Genomic DNA, 19,806 nt, shown 5'->3' on the forward strand with positions numbered 1-19,806 from the left:
CATCTTACAAACATGAAGTTACTGTCTTATGACGCACGAATTAATTTTATTCTTGACGACCGACTATTATGAACATAACAGTTTAATTTTAAAAACGATTATTGATTTGAATATGAATTACCGTCTTATAGAAAATCCCTGAAGATGGAGTAACAGCTCCGAAAGTACTAGGATCTACAGTTTTTAAATTGTTGGCAAGTGGAAATTTAATTTATACAATAGTTTAGTTTATTCCTAGAGTTACCGACAAGTAACACCTGGAAAGCTTTCTATCTTGACCTATTAAAATATAGTTAGGGTATCGGTTTCCTTTATCGGTAACGATAGCAACAGGTTTTTAGCTAAGCTTGGATTTAATCAGGTAAGACGTTAAGAATGCATATTCTTTTTCCAGCAGACGTCTTCATATATCTACTTTGAAAGATATAAACATGCAATATCTTGTCATGTGAAAATGATATTAACAAATTCTTATTTATAAACTGCATATTACATAACTTAAACTTTTTCGTTTTAAAACAAATATATATATATATATTTTTTTTTAATGATTATTGAATAATTGTGGTAAAAATTATAATAAATTAAATGACTAAATTTAAAACTAAACGCTTGTATTTTAATTTTTGTTTTGACCATTATTATTTCGTCAATTTAGACCAAACTCTAATTTAACTTTGTTTTTAGTAGAACAAAATGTACTCCTAATTTCATCTTAAATTTCTTTATTTAAAAGTCTAAACTTAGAGAATTGTATGTGCCCCTAATAATCTGAAATTAAATTAGATGGTGGTTCATTATACGATGAGTATATATATATATATGAGGTGCCACAATAAAGTAATGAGACTGATTTTTCTTTGCAAGATGTGGCAAGCCTGTAGCTTTTGTAGGCACACCATCTTTGACCTTGGTCTATAAGCTACTTCTAGTCCAAGCGGCACATTGATGCAACTGCTCAGTCGTGAGTTGTGCTGTAATAAGTGAACATGTGTTTGTGTCTCTCATCACAGAAATGAAACCGCAAAATATTGTGCAACGATATGCCATTTCTTTTTGCGTTAAATCGGGTGAAAACGCGACGATAACTTATGGTAAGCTTCAGAAGGCTTTTGGAGAGGAGGTTATGTCAAGAGTTCAAGTTTTTCGGTGGCATAAAATTTTTAGTGAAGGCAGAACGAATGTTGAAGATGAAGACCGCAGTGGACGACCATCAACCTCACGGACAGATGTCAACTTGACCAGGGTGCGTGAAATCGTACGATCTGATCGAAGATTATCCGTGAAAATGATTGCAGAACTCAACATCGATCGAGAAACGGTTCGTCTAATATTAACTGAAGATCTTGGTATGAGAAAGATTTGTGCAAAAATGGACCCCAAAAATCTCAACAGCGAGAAACACGGAAAAATGTGGCAGCCGATCTGTTAGAGCAAACGGAAATCAATCCAGAATTGTTGAGCCGTGTTATCATTGGTGATGAAGGTTGGTTTCTTTAATACGATCCAGAGACAAAACGCCAAAGTTCGCGATGGTGCTCAAAGGGATCACCCAGACCAAAAAAAGCTCGCATGTCAATGTCAAAAGTGAAATGCATGCTTGTGTGCTTCTTCGATTCCAGCGGAATTGTTCATATAGTGGGGGTGCCTCCTGGACAAACAGTGAACCAATATTTCTACAAAGAAATTTTAGAAAGACTTCGTAAACGAGTTCTTCGTGTCCGTGCCAACATTGCTGAAAATTGGATTCTGCATCACGATAATGCGCCATCCCATACTGCTCTGTCAGTACAGCAATTTTTAACCTCAAAACAAATTTCAGTACTACCTCAGCCACCTTATTCACCAGATATCGCAACGTGCGACTTTTTTCTATTTCCAAGAGTCAAAATGGCGGTCAAGGGACACCATTTTCAAACAACACAAGATGTCTAAAAAGCTGTGACGAGGGTCTTGGAGGATATTACAGAAGATGAGTTCCAGAAATGTTACCATCAATGGCAGAAGCGCTGGAATAAGTGTGTGCAATCAGGGGGGAACTACTTTGAAGGAGACAACACTAAACATGACTAAAACGGTAAGCAACATTTTTTTTCACATCAGTCTCATTACTTTATTGTCGCACCTCGTATATATATATATATATATATATATATATATATATATACATTTAATATACATTTATTTATTTATAATTTTTTTGTTATATTTATCTTACGGCAGCGTTAAATTTTTGTCAGTGCGTGTTTCAAGTTAAGATTTTAACGTTATTTACGTTTAAGAAACGCGTAGTAATCGGGCGTTTTACAAATCACTACTAATAAAATCGATAAGATGTAATTTTTCATTTACAAACAAACATTATAGTGTAAAGGCCAAAGGTGACGAGCCCTCCGGTATTTGGTTTAGTATAACTTTTTTCTGTTAAAAATTCATTAAAACCTCAAAAAGTAACGGAAATATTTTTTCCTACATTTTGAAATTTAAAAAACCCCTCTGGACCTGTTTAAACAAAAATCTAAACTAAATTTGTAAATAGTAGAAATATTTTTTGGTTTTAAAATTTTCCGTAGAATTATTTCTATGATCAGGTAGTTTAAGTGATTAATAAATACGGTAGATTTAGTATTAAAACTTGTAGAAAATTTAATTCTGAGAACATCAATGTAATTACAGAAAATTAAAAGTAAACAGCTTTTAAAAATCGGTTTTTTAAGCTAAACAGACTGAGAGTTTCTCTATTTCTTCGTGGGATTCGGTATTGTAGCATGATATTATAGGAATTAAAAGAAGAGAAATTTCAAATGAAAATAAGGAGATTATTAAACTCAATAATAATAGAAATTGATATTTAACGTAAATTTTTTACTGTGAAATAATATAAACATTACAAATTTATTTACTACAATGTCGACAATTTACCTATCAAAAATACATTATAATTTCCTATTAGTCACTGAAAAATGTTGTACTTATTCATTGGTTGAAATTTGGAGAGTTGCTTTACATATGAAAAAGTTCTTTAAGGCAAAGTTTATGTATAAGTACTCGAAAAAAATTCTCAAAAAACCTTGTTTTTTTCATTTTTTTGACAATTATTGCTATTTTTGCATCAATAATAACGTACTTTTCGATTTGCAACCGATGATATTGTGTGTAAAATTTAATAAAAGTTTTTTCTCTCGATCTTTTCTCTAAATGAACAGTTATCGAATTACCTAGCGAAATAGGAGAAAAATAATGAATATTTTTGCGATTATTTACATTCTGTTTAATAGAAATTTAAGCACACCTTTTTCAACTGGCGCATAACGAAATAAACATTTCTGATGATATTTAGGAGGCATTAAAGCAAAGATTAGCTATCATATACAAAAAAGCCAAATATGCCCATTTAAAAAAAAATACCCCCTGGACTATTATAGATCGATATCGTTTCACGTATCAAATTAAATCATAAAATATCGTATATAGTGGGTTATATATATTTATATGAATCATAACTGAATTTGGATTAGTTAACAAATATTTTTGTTACGCTTATCGGATAAAATAATGGTGATTATAATTTTCTCTTGTGTTTGGTAAAAATTAATTGTTTTCTGGACGGTTCTCTCGATCTTTGTGTCTGATAAAATGTAAAGTTTTGTGATTGTATGTGATATAGTGTTAACAGCATTTGGGGACGGTACGTATATTTATCGGTCAAAGTTTGTGTATTCCAGTGGGTACGTTTTATTCACACCTTATGATTATTTAAAATAACAGGAATTATGACTAGTTGGATTTTACTGCCTAATAATTGGTCAGTTCGTTTTACAGTTGTGATTGGTATGAAGTAGTGATTTTATGATTGGTGAATCGTATTCGTACTTGTAATTGGTTAGGAAAATACGGTATTCTGATTAGTTAGTTACTGAAATAATCTATGGGGGCGGTGAAACTTAAGTACAATCTGCGATATGCTAGTATTGCCATTGGTTTATTTTTTATCGGCTTGTCTTTGGAAGGATTAGAATCACGTTGATTCATATTTCATTATTTTTGCTCACGTTAGGTGACTGTTATGAAAAGGGTAAAAGTTATATAAATTTTCACCAACTTGCACTGTCATTAAAAACTAATGAATGCCGGGATCTTAATCTCACATATTCTTACATTAGCCTCTGTCATTACGAAATTTCATACAAAAATTATTAACTTTCTACGCATGTATTTTTACGATTACCCGTTAAAATATACTTGCATTATTATACTATAATTTTTGGGACTCAAATTAAGGAGTAAATTTGATGGATTCTTATGTAATTTGAGCTAAGAAACGGGATAAAACCTATCCCAGATCTGTATCTACAGTATTGTTTAAGATATCCAAAGTAAAATATAAAATTCAGTGTCGAAAAACAAGTTTTTTTTAGGTTTTTAGTACAATAGCTTTGTTAATCGACTATTATTGACAAAAACAAATAGAATTGATAAGTTTATCTAGTACAACTACAAACCAAACAAGCTTTTGTAAATAACCCAGTGGTTTTAGTTTAAAAAAAAAACAAGCAGTTGCAAATATACAATGAATTATTTTTTAAAAAAAACTAAAACAAATATTTTAACGCTTTTCAAGCAAGATTTAAACGCCCTCATTCGGTGTAATGATATTTTTTCGTATTCAATTTGTTTACCCGCATGATACGGGCTGAAAGTAATCTATATGGTGCTGTTACGGAATAAAAAATTGTTCACTTACCATACCATCATTTACAGTATTTTTTTCTTTTACTACTTATTTGTCTCTTTTTACAATAGCTATATATCTCATTAATGCAATCAAACTTTTAATCCCTTTTTCTAATTCGAAAACGTTTAATTTTATTTTGATCTTGTTTACTGTCAATTCAGATTTCATGAACTATACTGAAATTTAATCAGACATCATTTATCGGGAATCTCATAATTAGTAAATGTGCGAATAGTAATAATTATTTAATTCACAGAATTATAATTCAGATGCGAGGGTTCAAAATACCTCTTTGTTTAATTTTTAATTAGGGTATTCAAAATTTTAAATATTTCATACTTCAGAAACTACCTACATAACACGGTCAAATTAAACATGATTTCGCTATGTAAACAAATGGTAAAATTTACCCAGTACTTCGTAAACCTCCTCCTTTCCATGCATAAAGCCAAAAACGTTTAATAATTTTTAAAAAAGTTTTATTTATGGAAGGTAGAGAAATTTCCTTTAGTTCCTAATAGCATTTGAATATTTCTTTTCTCACTTTCCAATTTTATTTACACCGAATAAAATCGGAAGTCAGAATCTCAGTTTCTATAATTCTTTGCATAAGATTTTTCTCTTTTCGTCCCGAATTATGACGAAATGCGAGTATAGTAATAAAATATACAGAATATCATACTCGCTCCTTAAACCAAATGTTGATCACGCGTTTTACTTTCCTGGTATCAGACGAGCTCTAGAGCTGTGCTGCTGGAAAGTGAAATATTCTATTTTTTGATATGCTAAATATTATATTTTTTGAATTTTTGCATTTCTTGTTGTTTATGAACCAGGAACCCCAAAAAAGGGGAGTAATGTTCGTATACGTATATACGTACGTGTGTTGGAGTGTTTGAAACTTAATAACGTTTGATTGGGTAAACCGATTTTAATGAAATTTTGTGCAGAGACTCGTGTACATGGGGCAATTTGATGGTAATATCTTGGGGCCAGTATCTCCAGGGGGTTGAGTAGATAGGTTTTGGGGGTCAATTTTCTCAAAAGTTTGCAAACATAACCCCACTTTATATTTAGCTTAGTACATGCGTGCATGGTTATCTTACCGTATTTAAACAAAACATATTTCCCCAAAATTCTCCCTTCTCCAAAATTAAAAAAAAAACTATCTTTTTATTTATTACACATTTATAATCGATTTTCTTATATCTATCTAGGCATAGCAGTAGTGCAAGGGATCCAAAAAAAACTACTTTGGAGTCAGTATTTTGTGGGTGGGGGAGCCGATCAATGTTTAAAAATATAGATTTTTTTTGGTTAATTTAAACTTTTAATATTACAATAAAATTTCTTCATAATTCATTCCCACTCCCAAAAAAAAATCTTAGGTAACTTTTTATTGGTTGTACATTTTACATTGGAATTTGATTTCAGTTTCTTCCATTTAACACAGTAAACGTGGAAAGATCAAACAATTTTATTACAAGACAATTTTTGGGGTGGGGAGTGGAAAAAATTTTAAAATACCATTTTTTGAATTTTTTTACTGTATTTCAACATATAATGATAATTTTACCATAAATTTTCATCATATATTAGCCCCACCCAAAAAAAGTAAATCTTACGTAACCTTTTTCATGTATTATTATTTTTCCACTGCATAAAAATAAATAACCAATGCTAGGAAAGTATTAAAATTTTGTTATCAGTTATTAAAGATATATGTATCTATAATTTTAATATTCGTTATTAAACATATTTCATTAACAAAAAAAAATGTTTAGTCCTTCATTTTGGGAGAAGTGTAAAGACACACTCATACTTTCCCCGTATATGTTACGAGAAACATTTATGTGAAATTTTACAGGAAAAAAGAACATAAATACTAAAAAATGCTAATAGTCTGTCGTAATAAAGCCTGTACTGTATTGTTACGATAAAATTCACAAAATAAATAATTTAGCCAAAATTAGTTACTGTTAGATGTAAAACTAAGTTCTGTATTATAATATATTCTATACTAATGGAGACCGATGTGTCGGTAAGCTCAATAAATTAACTGTGTGCTTGTATTAGTACAGAATAATAATAATAATAATGGTTAGTCAAATAAATTTTACATTATTTCTTTACATAAATATAACAATTAAATGTAAAATATATAGCAAAAGTTAAAACTAATATATCTTAGTGACGTGAAATATATCTATATAGAAATATACCTTAGCTAACTAAAATAAAGCACTGAATTTGGGTAGTTGCATCCCTCTAAGCAAGTTTCGGTATGGAGGGATTGCTTGCCTCACCTTCTACAATAATACTCGTATATACAAAAAAATCAATTAATTATAATAAAAGAGAAAAATAACCTGTTTAAGGATAAACAACAAAATTACTTCCTGGTATAAATAAACATAGGCAATATAAATTAATTTATAAACCCAGCTATGAGTTACTATGTAACTAAAATAACACAACCAGTTAACTAAAATTTACCTTATAATTAAATAAATTTTTATACAAAGGAAAAAAATCAGTCAGATTACTCGATTAAAAAATAAATCCTCTTTTTGAACACACCGTACGTTGGTACACCAGAAAATCCCGGGGAAGTCTTATTAAGACTTCCCCAGGATTTTCCCCGTCTTAATAAGAAGCGGTCTCCTAAAAAAAAGAGCGTAAATATGGTAGTTTTTTCCATTTATCGCACTACTCTGAGTCTGTAAAAATATCTAATTGAGAGTGACATATGTATTTCACTACTCACAGGAACACATCGTGTTCATTATTGTCCGTATTTAATTACTGAAAATTCAGTTTTGTTTTTACATTTTATTTGTTGTCAATATCCTTTTTATTTAACCGCCTTATAATTAAATATCACACATTAGAATGAGGCTTTTTTTTATTTTTCGCGCAGGTTTAATTGTTTCTTAAAAGTTTTGTCTGTTAATTTAACTGTAGTTAACTGAGCAAACATATTCGATTATATAAACATAGTAACTGAAAAGCTTTTAAAAGTGGTTAATTTCTCGTGTAGTTTACGAGAATAAAATCCTAACGTCACTGTAAAAAGTATTCCAAAAACTGTTGCCTGGATATTTGCGTCGGTGTTACTGTTAAATTCCATGTATTAAGAGTATTTAAGAAGGATAAAAGGAAATAACATGGAATAATAAAAGAAATGTCTAACTTAAGAAAGAATAGATAATTTTTTTAAAAAATAATTTAAACGAAAAATGTAAAACTTTTATTTTAAATGCCATTCCAACAATAAATAAAGTTTTAAAGGCAGAAAGCAAAGATAAAGTTTACGCGAAATTAAAAATCGTGCAATTTACACGATATAATTATGAAAAAAGTTAATTATGAAAATTCGAGGAAATTCTACTTTTTTTATTGAGAGAGGTGATATAATACATCATGCTTATAATATTATTGATTATATTAGAATGAAGGAGTGAAACCCCTAAATTATATTACGCGGATAAAAGTATTTGGTAAATGCTAGATATAACTTTTTTTAAATATGTGAAAAAACCAATTTAAAAAGTTTTGGTAGACAATATGATTCAGCAAATATATTATTATCAAAGAATTATCTACCGGATTTAAATTATCGCTGGGAAAAGGAAAAACTGATATCGAAGTTGTAATACTTTCATGGCATTGGTTATTATTCTTATATAGTGGAATTATAATGATGTACGAAAATAAGTTTTAAAACAGTTTTTGTAAGGTTTGAATTTATTCAGGGCGAAAAATCATGATTTCAATTGTGTTTTTCTACTGGATTTGAAAGCTAAGGAACTATATTCTCTTTTATATTAAAAATAGTACGAACAAGAAAGCGTAGTACTGCAGCAGTCCATTCATGCAGTTTATTTACGGGTAAAAGAAATACATTTTTCTCAGCGTCTTCTTGCATGAATTTGAATAGACTGAAAATTAAGTCATGAGCGTATTCCGTTCAAAGCTTTAGTTGTATCTATTCTTGACGATAATCCAACCATCTTGAGATTTTTGATTCTGTTAAATTAATACTAAAACCCAGAATAACAGTGGTACTAAAAATAGCACACTAAAAATTACACAAGAAATAAATGGAAACTACTCGGTGTGTACTGTTCTTTTCCTTAGTAGTGCAGTATAAATAGCCTTTATTATGATACTGTCGTGTGTTCGCGGTTCGACAAGGATATTGAGAGACTAACAGACTAAAAATTTCTTATAAATACAATATATTACACTAGACATAAAAAAAAACAATAATATATAAATATAACAATAAATAGATGTAACATACAGAATATTAATTCAAATAAATAGTGAAAATGTATTTAATGACAGTTTAATTATAAATACCGTAATACAGTCAATTTACTAAAATGTTCATAATGACCGCTAGAACCTAATATTGCATTAACAACAAGATAACAGTAGAAAAGTCTCAAGGTCATACAATTCATTTTCTGCAAATATTATTACTTTTACTGTTTACAAAACACCTACCCTATACTTTATGAATGAATACAATACTGTCACTCTCTATTTACCAATAACTCACCGAACAACTTCCTGCATTCAACCACTGCCCACGCTAGAATAATCGTGAAGTACTATCCACTCGTTGTTACCGCAACATAGAATGTAATATTCTAAACATAAAATAATGATTTTATAAATTATAAATAAATAAAAATAAAATCTAATTTTTATGTTATTAAATATAATAAAAATGAATCCGTGTTTATTGAATCATTAGATGTTCTAGGAAACGCTTTCATAATACAGTAATATTCCACCCCTCACCTTGCCATCACACTCAGTCTCTCTCTTTCTGGCACATATGTACTTTGTTAACAGTCGTCCAGTACACTTGAATTGCGCTTTACTTTGAATCTGATTTACTTTGAATCCTTTTAAATAGGAGCTTAAAAAAATACGTTTGTATTTACAATTTATATAGGTTCAGAGTCAGATCATAAAAAGCTTCTTCTAATAATATTCGCTAGTTAATTGTACTCATTGCAACAACAGCTAATGTATATTTCTACAAATTGGGAAAAAATGCCATTTATTTCTTCGGTTTATTTAGCAAAAGCAAAATGTGATAAATTCTTTTTATGTATCTTTTTTTTAATGGGTTTTGACTGTCTTCGTTGACTCTTCCCTCGGAAAATTTAGAAACAAACAAATGATCCCTCGGACCATTTTAGAAACAAAAAAAAAAATCACCAAGAATTAAAGCCCATGAAATTTCCAATAAATTTTTCTGGATGTTTTTTTTTTATTTTTGAAAACTTTATTTGTTTCTTCGCTACGAAAAAAAATGATTTTTTTACCGTAATTTAAAAAAAAAAAATCACTAGACTAAATAGGTTGTAAAAAATAACACCAACGTATTTTAAACAATGAAACGGATCATGCAAATATCACTTCATCCGTACTAACATAGATTAATCATCATTTACTATAACTAACTTACCTCTCTTTATCTATCTAGCTGATGGATTCTATGCTTATCCTTTCTATAATATTGTAGAATTTATTGGCTTATCAGATTCTCGTATAACTTACAAAATGATATTTTATCAGTTAATATATAATTTAAGGGGAATTTTTTTTTTAAAACGAAACAATTTTGTTAAACTTTTTCTGGAGCTGTTATGCTGAAATTTTGATCTGCACTCATTCGCTGTATTAGAAAGAATATTTTGTTTATTACACTTCCTTTATCTTTTATTTTTTTTTTTTAATTTTAATGTACGATAGAAAAGTTTATTAGTAGTAATTAAATTGACAGTTTTTGCCAAAAAAATGTGTTTTTAAAAATTACTTACAGCGTCTCCAAGAAGACTAGGAGACGGTCTAGGAGACGGAGTGCGGCGACTCCGTAGCATAAAGCATCCGTGGAAAACCGCTACCACATCTACAAATGATGTATATGTATATGTTACTACTGATTGCTGTTGCCGTTTGTCAGGTGTCTACGTGTCATTGCAGTATACGTTTTGTTGCGTGCAGTATTGTGAGTGCAGTTGTGTTTGTGTAAAATGCCTTATTCAAGCCAGGAGAGGATATCTATAGTTGAGGCCCATATTCGTTCTGGATCGTTTGAAGAATCACATCAAGTATTCGAAGAACAATTTCTGAATGCTTGTATCACAGCGAAGTGTAGCATACACGATTTAGTTAAAAAATGGCGTACAACAGGTTCGGTTTCAAATGCAAAACGAAATAGGCAACATTCCGTTAGGACTGCACAGGCCATTGCCGATATTGAAAGGAGAATTACTGCCAGTCCAAAAAAATCACTACGCAAGTTATCCCAAAAATCTGGTGTTAAATACACATCTTGTAAAATTCTTCATGAATTAAAATTAAAGCCATACCGCGTACAGCTGTGCAACAGCTGAAGAAGACAGACAAACCGAAACGACTTGATTATTACAACTGGCTTCTCGAAATCATTGTTGGTGGACAGATAGACCCGATATCGTATTTCATGTCAGATGAGGCATTGTTTCATTTATCCGGCCATGTTATTTCGCAGAACACCAGGTATTGGATGACGAGGAATCCTCACGAGCTATTCGAGCGTCCACTTCACGATGAGAAAATCGGTGTTTGGTGTGCCGTTTCCGGTAATCGTATAGTTGGATCAATATTTCTTGACCGGACTGTCAATACACAAGTTTACATCACAATTTTCGAAGAATTCTATGAACAATTAACTGATAATAAAAAAGAATACAGCTTCTTCCAACAAGACGGAGCAACTTGTCGCACATCAAACGTTTTACTGAATCGCGTTCATGCAGCTTCCAGAAACGAACGAGCTGTCAGCAGAGGACGGTGGCCTTCCCGTTGCCCAGAAATTTCTTGCGATTTTTTTCCTTTGGGGCTACTTAAAGAAGAGAGTTTATGCTTCGAATCCCCACAATATTGATGAACTGAAGGTGAACATTCAACGAGAAATCGACGCAATTGACAACAGCGTTTTGCGTCAGACGACTCAATATTATCGTAGAGCACAAAAGTGCATCGATGCCCAGGGTGGTCATTTTGAACATCTTTTGTAATAGTAGGGTAAATAAATGCAACATTTAAATTACGTTTTATGTTTTTCTTATTTAATTTATACTTATCATTTATAAAATTTCATTCCTACATAACCTACTGATTCTGCAGCGGTTACGTTATTCGTTCGGTTTTATGTCGCTCACTCTGTAGTTTAAACAAAGCGAAAAAATTCAGAATAAATTTTATCTACAATAAACAACTTAATTTTAATAAATTTAGTATAGAGAGTACAAGACAAAGATAATATTTATATTAGATATAAATCTATTTCTTAATACCATTCCTTATTCCACCCCTGTCATTCGAAAAGAATTTCATAAATAAATAAATTTATAATGTGCTTAAGTGCATTTGCATATTTATTTTTTTTTTTACTTGTTAATACAACACAGTTTTGTCATTTGAGACAAGGAATTGAAGAATACTGCAAGAGATGAAGTGTCAAAACGTCAAGGTGGCGGCAGCTGACATTTCACAATCTAACATGTTTATTCGGATGAAACATATATAAAAGCATTCCTCTCGGTTGTCAGTAGCAATAGAATATGGGCTCCTGCATGGTATTAATAAAAATAATAATAAAAAATATAATAAAGGTTGTTTAATTTGTGTTTAGCTCTTGTATTTTCCCTAAATGTTCACAACAAATATGATTTTAATTTTCCAGGCCATCTTCTTTTCTATTAATTTGCTAAAATTTTTAAATAATATCTCATTAGATGTAAAGATTTACCTTAGAAAAAAGGTATTTATTTGCTGTATTGATGCTAATAAATTGTAGAACTCCGATCCGACCATTCAAAAATTCAGATTGTGAAAAAGTAAATAGATTTATAGTAATCGTACATTAAAATAAGCAGTTCATTTAGGTAGAATACGTAAAAAAAATTGTTGTAAAAATAAAACATAGTACGTTTTACCTTTTCTAAATATAGTAACAATTAAATTGACAGACACTAATCGGTAGTCGAACTCGCATCCGCTTCGTTAAAATCAGGAATTTTAGAAATGTAAATACATATAAAAATGAGTTTTCATTTAAGATTTCACACAAGAAAACAACTAATTTTCATAGTAAAACACAAGGAGCTTAGCCGATTATCTAAATGAAATATCGGTTACAATGATAGGAACTAATCGGTGGTCAAACACAAATTAATCTCTTCAGAAACTAAAACTTAATGAAAACTTAACGTACATGCCATTAAAAAGAGGAATAGATTAACACTTGGGAAAAACAAATCATTTTCATTATAAAACTTAAGAAGATACCTATTTCTTAATAAAATAACGATTATATTGTTTGGCATTCATAGATATTCGAACCCAGATTCGCCTCTTTAGAATTTGGGATTAGAAAAGTTTTAATTTAACGTAATCGCATATTAAAATAATTATTTATTTAAGTTACAATACGTAAAAACAAGTTGTTATCATAGAAAACATAAGTATTACATTTTTGAATAACAAATCATTAAATTGCCAGACACTAGCCCATGGTCAAACTCGGATCGGCTCTATCGTAAAGTAAAATTTTGTAAAGATAAATTTAATGTGATCTCATAACAAAAAGAGGGTTCATTTTTTGTAGTATACGTAAAAACAAATGGTTTTCGTTACTAAACAAAAGGATCTATCAGTATGTTAGTATAAATTATTCATAAATTATGCAATGCATAATAACGGTCTAATTCCGAACCTTTTCAGAAACTGAAATTGTAATAACGTACTCTAAAGCAACAACATATTAAAAAGAAAGTACGAATATATTTCAAATAAAACACGTGACAAAAGTCGATTTCATAATAAAATATAAGCAGCTAGACTACTTTTTTAGTAAAGTAATGAGTGAATTTTTAGGAACAAATTGAACTCGGATCACCCTTTTCAGAAGCTTATATTTTTATAAGCTTTTATTTAACTTGCTTTAGTTATAATCAAATCTTGCAACTGCTATATCTTTTGATCTATCGTATGAAAATCAATGAAATTTGGTACACCTTTGTAACTTCGATGACAATACAGCACTACGGTGTCGGAATTTTATATGACCCACCCCCACGCACCCCACGCGCTACCCGTACGCTAAATTCATGCATTTAGTTGAAAATTTTCATTTCTCATGAACTATCGTATGAAAATGATTGAAATTTGGTACACGTACGTAACTTAGATGTATAAAAGTAAATATTTTTACTTTTTAGTCTTAATAAACAAACAAACTTGAACAAACAATAATATTCAGATATAAATATTATTAAGAATATTTTTTTGGATGTAAAAAGTTATTGTTCATTAAAACTAAAAAGCAAAAAATTAAAAAAATAAAATACAAAAAAAAATTACAAAAATATATTTGATTGCATATAAAAAATTATTTTTTAAAAAAAGCTTTTATTTAACTAATATTAATATTAACATTAATAAAAAAAGGAAAAAAATTAGAAAACCCCTCTAAAAAGTAAAAAATAAGAATTAAATCAAATTGAGCATTTTAAACCAAAAAATATAATATATAAAAATGCCTTGAAAAGTAAAAAATAGATACTATAAATATCTAATAAATAACCAATAAATAAATGTAATAATTATTAAATTTTAAAATTAAAAGTAATGAAAATATTTCGTTAAATAAAAGCATATAAAAGAAAAATTTTTATATGTAATCAAATATATTTTTGTAATTTTTTTTTTTTTTTGTATTTTTTTTTTTAATAAAATAATGATTACATTTTTACGCCCTAATCGATGGTCAAACACGAATTCACCTCTTCAGAAACTGGATTAACACATTAATCCGGATACCATTAACTGAATATAAAAAAACACATAATAAAAAGTATACCAGTAAGTTTATATTGTAATAATATGAACGCAATAATGGTATTTTATTTCTGTTGACGACGATGCGATGAATTTTGTGGCTCGAAAATCTCCAGAATTACTTGTCAATTCCATTTAAATTTAGTTATGCTGAATTAGTGTATCTGAAGTTGTGCATGTGAGAATTTTATGAAAATTAATTGGGTCGTTCTTGAGTTACGCTCAATTTAAGGTCAAAAATATTTGAGCGGAGCAAGATAGAAGCGTGTTTTGTTATGATGCTGCAAGATGGAACGTTTTTTTCTTTTTTTTTAACTTATTAAGCACCCCAAGGAAACCAGCCTCCACATATTAAGACATAGCATGGTCGCCTCAGTGTGCCGTGGCAGCAGTCTCTGCCCACCCTAACTGCCTCCCACCGGAGGATCTCCCATCGGGGTCCCTTAAGCCTCATCGGAGTGAGCCAACCACCTCTTCCGGACAGCTAACCCACCCCTCCGCTATGGGGCTACCCTCCTATACTACCTGCAGCCAGCACGCATTCCGCGTACCGCTGCCCCCTCGCGTTCCTCTCATACCATGAGGGTCCTTAATTCCATCATCGGGGAGCCCCGACCCAACCACACTTGCCAGTGGAGCCAGAATACCCTAGGAAAGAAGGCTACCTCCCTGATCAGTAGTTTACTTAAGGGAAAGACTCCTAACGTACTGCTGTGGGAAGCTAACCTTGAGATATATGGCTGACCACCAGCCAATTAGGGCTCCAAGCGCTTTAATATGGTCGACAGGTACTTGCTGGCATTCAGAGAGCTAGGCGTGGCAGCGAATTGCTGTCTAAATAAAGTAAATTTTAATTTATGGATGTCATATATATTTTTAGTAGTTGACGGGGTACGCCTACCCATTTTAGTAAATATATGACAAGTAAGCGGTTGGGACACGTAAGCCGATGGTGTATGGCACCGCGCTTAGACCGCTCACGCTGTTAGATAAGCTGTAGGAGCTATTTAGGACACTGGTCGCTAAACTGTTTCGAGGTTCAGTAGTCGTTTGTGACACAGACATTCTGTCTTATGCTTTAGGGCGACCGAACGGGGTGGTGGCGGGAGAAATGCCAAGCAAACCAGATATCTTATGCTTTCCAGTTATTTATTTATTTATTTTTTTTTTTATAAATTATTTTCGTGTTTCTAAATAAATTTATTATCTTTATTAAATTACCTTTATTATACCGTACGTATACGAAAACAATGCAATTACGGTTATAACTTGTGAAAATTTAGACAAAACTTGAAAAGTCTCGCTTCAGATTTTTTTTTCATGCGATTCGTTTATGTTTCTACGGTCTGTACATTTATTAAAATAACACTCTCAATTTTTTTAATTTCGAAAATTTCAATTTTTCAAAACATGTAATAAAAAAACGAGTGGCATAAAACCACTCGTTCTGTAATTCGAACGCAGAGTGGCAGAAGCACGGCTTCCCGTGTAGGAGCGAACTTCACCTACACGCTACTTAGCTACTGCCGTACTCGTACCTCCCTTTCGCCACCTACTACCCTCAAATAATACCCTTACTACTTTTCCCTGCTATTCCCCATTCTACTCGAACCAAACAAAGAGGAGGAAAATGACTCCGCCGGAGCAGTCCTCTGCCGCTTTCCTTTGGCAGTGAAGTGGCCCTTTTGCAAGGTTCACTCTATTATAAAAGAAAATGCTCACTTAGGCATCGCCCCTTCAGTACACATAATGTTATTCCCCTTCTACGTATTATTTTTACAATCATTATAAATCGCTCTTACGAAATCGGTTAACCATTAAAAAAAAATTCATATTAGATTTAAATTGCGCGTAAATAAGTAAATTGACAATATTTTAAGTATTTCTTAACTAGATTTTACTTACTGAAGGACGACTAAGCACACAAAAGTATGTCTTAAGTGTTAAACATATTTATGAATGTATAGAACGCGTAAATATTATTTGCCTTATATTCGTACCTTATGTTGTATTTTGTACTATACAGATAATAAAGCTTACCTTTCTTTTTATTATGTTGTTAAAAATCATAACTGTATAAAATCAAAAATTACAAAAGAACACAAAAATCTGATTTCTGTTTTCTGTATTGTAGTGGTTAATCACATTATAGGCTAAATTATTTCTAAATTGCGGAATAAAAGTGATTACTCTTGGTAATTCTGACGATTTCAGTAAACTTTTTTATATATAAAATACCCGTTGAATTAGGATCTCAGGTTTAACCCTAATTCTACTTGAAGTGTGGACCGTTAGTATCCGTATCCGACTCTAATGGACCTAACATAGCTGCGGTTGTTCATATATTCTGTAATCCACACATAAGACACGTTCGCTAAAATTAAATTATTTTATTTTATTTGTTGTTTAATAGTAAGAAATGAAAGTTCTTTACTGAAACTTAGTGAATTTTTAATAAATCACCAACCTAATTCATAAAAGTATTTATTACAACGGGGTCTTAGAAGATGAAGATTATTTTTTTAAATTTTATTTGTTTATACAGAGCGGGGCACGAAATGATTCAATATTTATTTTGGCAATAATTGTTTAGGTTAATAAACATTAATGTGTTTTATGTCGGCAGAAGTGACAGTAGTTCATGAATATTAGTTTCTTCTCTTTCCGAGTACGCTGTTTGTGTATCTTTCCAAGATGGCTGACAAAGGAAGACCGACTGTTGAACAGAGTGTAATAATATCTTTTCATCTGGAAGTTACGGGTTAAAAATATAATTAAATAAATAAATAATAATTTACGTGTAAAACCTAAAAGCATTGTTTTCTAACGTTAAAAATGACTGTGTTGTTTTAAAATTAAACGAAAAATGTGGCGCTTACACAAAGACGGTTTCGTTCCTCTTTTCCAACTCGGTGGTCGCCCTCATTTAAAATAATAGGTATACTTTACGAAAAATTTAATAGTGGTGGTTCAATATTTGAGAGTAAGTGCGAACGGCATGCCGATGTTCGTTCTCCACATAATGTCGAAGCTGTCAGAGCAGTGTTGCTGAGAAGCCCGGGCAAATCAGCAAGAAAAGCAGCAGCACGACTTGGGATTTCTAGATGATCTGTGCAACGAATTTTAAAAACTGATTTGCATTTGTATCCGTAAAAATTAACAGTTTTGCCTAAATTAACGTTTGATAACAAACATCAAAGAATGACATTCGCTGAACGGGTTGTGTACCAAGACGTATCGCTGCACAGTGTTTGGTTTTCAGATGAGGCTCATTTTCACCTAAACGAGGTCGTTAATAAACAAAATGTGGGTTTCTGGGCTTCCAAAAATTCAAACGTGCTTCGTGAAAAGGTGCATCACGCTCCAAGAATTACGGCATGGGCCCCTATCTCAAGTCATGGGGTAATAAGGCCATTCTTTTTTGGCCAGTGAACAGTGAATGTTATCTAAACATGCTGCGTAATAATTTTTTTCCTCAGCTTCTTGCAAAAGGTTTCGATTAGAAAACGAGTGGTTCATGTGGGATGGAGCCAGAACGCACACAGCTAATGTTGTTTTAGACTATCTACATGAAACATTTAACGCATAGGTCATTTCAAACCGATTTCCTAATCGTTTTTCGCGTGGCACTACTGGCCCCCGAACAGTTCTGATTTGAATCCGTGTGATTACTTTCTTTAGGAATTTCTCAAGGAAAAGATTTTCCCTAAATATTCTCGTACACTGATAGGCTGATCATTGAGGCGTGCAACGAGATAACAGATGATATTTGTCGTCGAGTTATTAACAACATAGGAGTTCGTGTTGAAGAAGTTGCTAGACGACGTGATGGTGGTCATACTGAACACGTGATAAGTATAATATAATTTCCAGGTATATAGTAAACATAATAACCAATTTTATAAATATTTTGATAAAATGTATAAAAATTATAATCTAAAGACAACATACACCACCAAAAATAAAATAATACGTTTTATAAACAGTAACTATCATACTAAAATAGCAAACTCCAAAAATATAAATATCTTAGATAAACAAGGAGTCTGTAGTCTGAAATGTGAAGACTGCCATTTAGAATATATATATATAGATATATGACCAACCGTTCGTTCTTTTTCTATTAGAGAGATCACATTGACAATATAAAGAAAGGCCACTTGGATAAATGAAATTATGCTAGACACATATTACAAAATAAGCACACCTACAATCCCGATATTTATGTTAAAGTATTAGTTATTTCGAACGACTTTTATAAAACTAGTATCCTCAAAAAATTCAATATATACTATTATAACAATAAATTAATCAATGAACAAACTAGATTCGAGGACGATATTTTATTTAAACAAATAATTAATAATTATCAGGATGCCTAGACTGTCTCCTTCCAACCACTAAAACTCATAACAACTGCGACCTTCTTACAGACATGACTAACTTTATACTATGACAACTAGTTGTTGTAATTTTAAGTTTACTTTTTACATAATTTAATTTTAATGATATAAAATGAAGAATAACTTTTCCTGAAGATGGTCGAATGACCGAAAGTACTAGAAAAGAGACTACGGACGAATTGTTGGTAAGATTTAATTTCACTTATTTATATACAAATAATATGGTAAACACGTTATATTTTACTTTTCTGTTAAAATTTTTTAACAAAACCAAATGGTGGATCATTTCGTGCGCTACTCTGTACAAAAGTAGTCTTCAACTTCATACCAATACTTTTCCTCACGAAAACAAATTATTTTCGTAACGAGGTTAAAAGAAATAACTACTCCAATGGCATACATCGCTTCCAGGTTATCGTTTAATGGGCTACCCTCCCTTTATTAGTGACCATTCACAATTTTTTTCTTGTTGATGAAATAAGTGTCACCGTTTATATTCGATAAGCTATATAATATTTTATATTTTTATAATATATATTATTATAAAATATATTTTTCTTTCGATAAGCCAAAGACACAGAAATGACTAACCAGATTTCACTTTACTCGTAACGGAACAAAACAGGGAAGTATATCTTCCCTCTTACGTTGCAAAATCTTATTTTTGACAATTCTTTGCATTTATTTCGATTATTTGAGTTGTCTGAGATGAAGTAGTGTTATTTAGTAAAATTTTAGATAGTCTCTTTTATTTAATAA

The sequence above is a fragment of the Lycorma delicatula genome, chromosome 4 (genome assembly GCF_047948215.1).
Source record: "Lycorma delicatula isolate Av1 chromosome 4, ASM4794821v1, whole genome shotgun sequence".
NCBI classification, from domain to species: domain Eukaryota; kingdom Metazoa; phylum Arthropoda; class Insecta; order Hemiptera; family Fulgoridae; genus Lycorma; species Lycorma delicatula.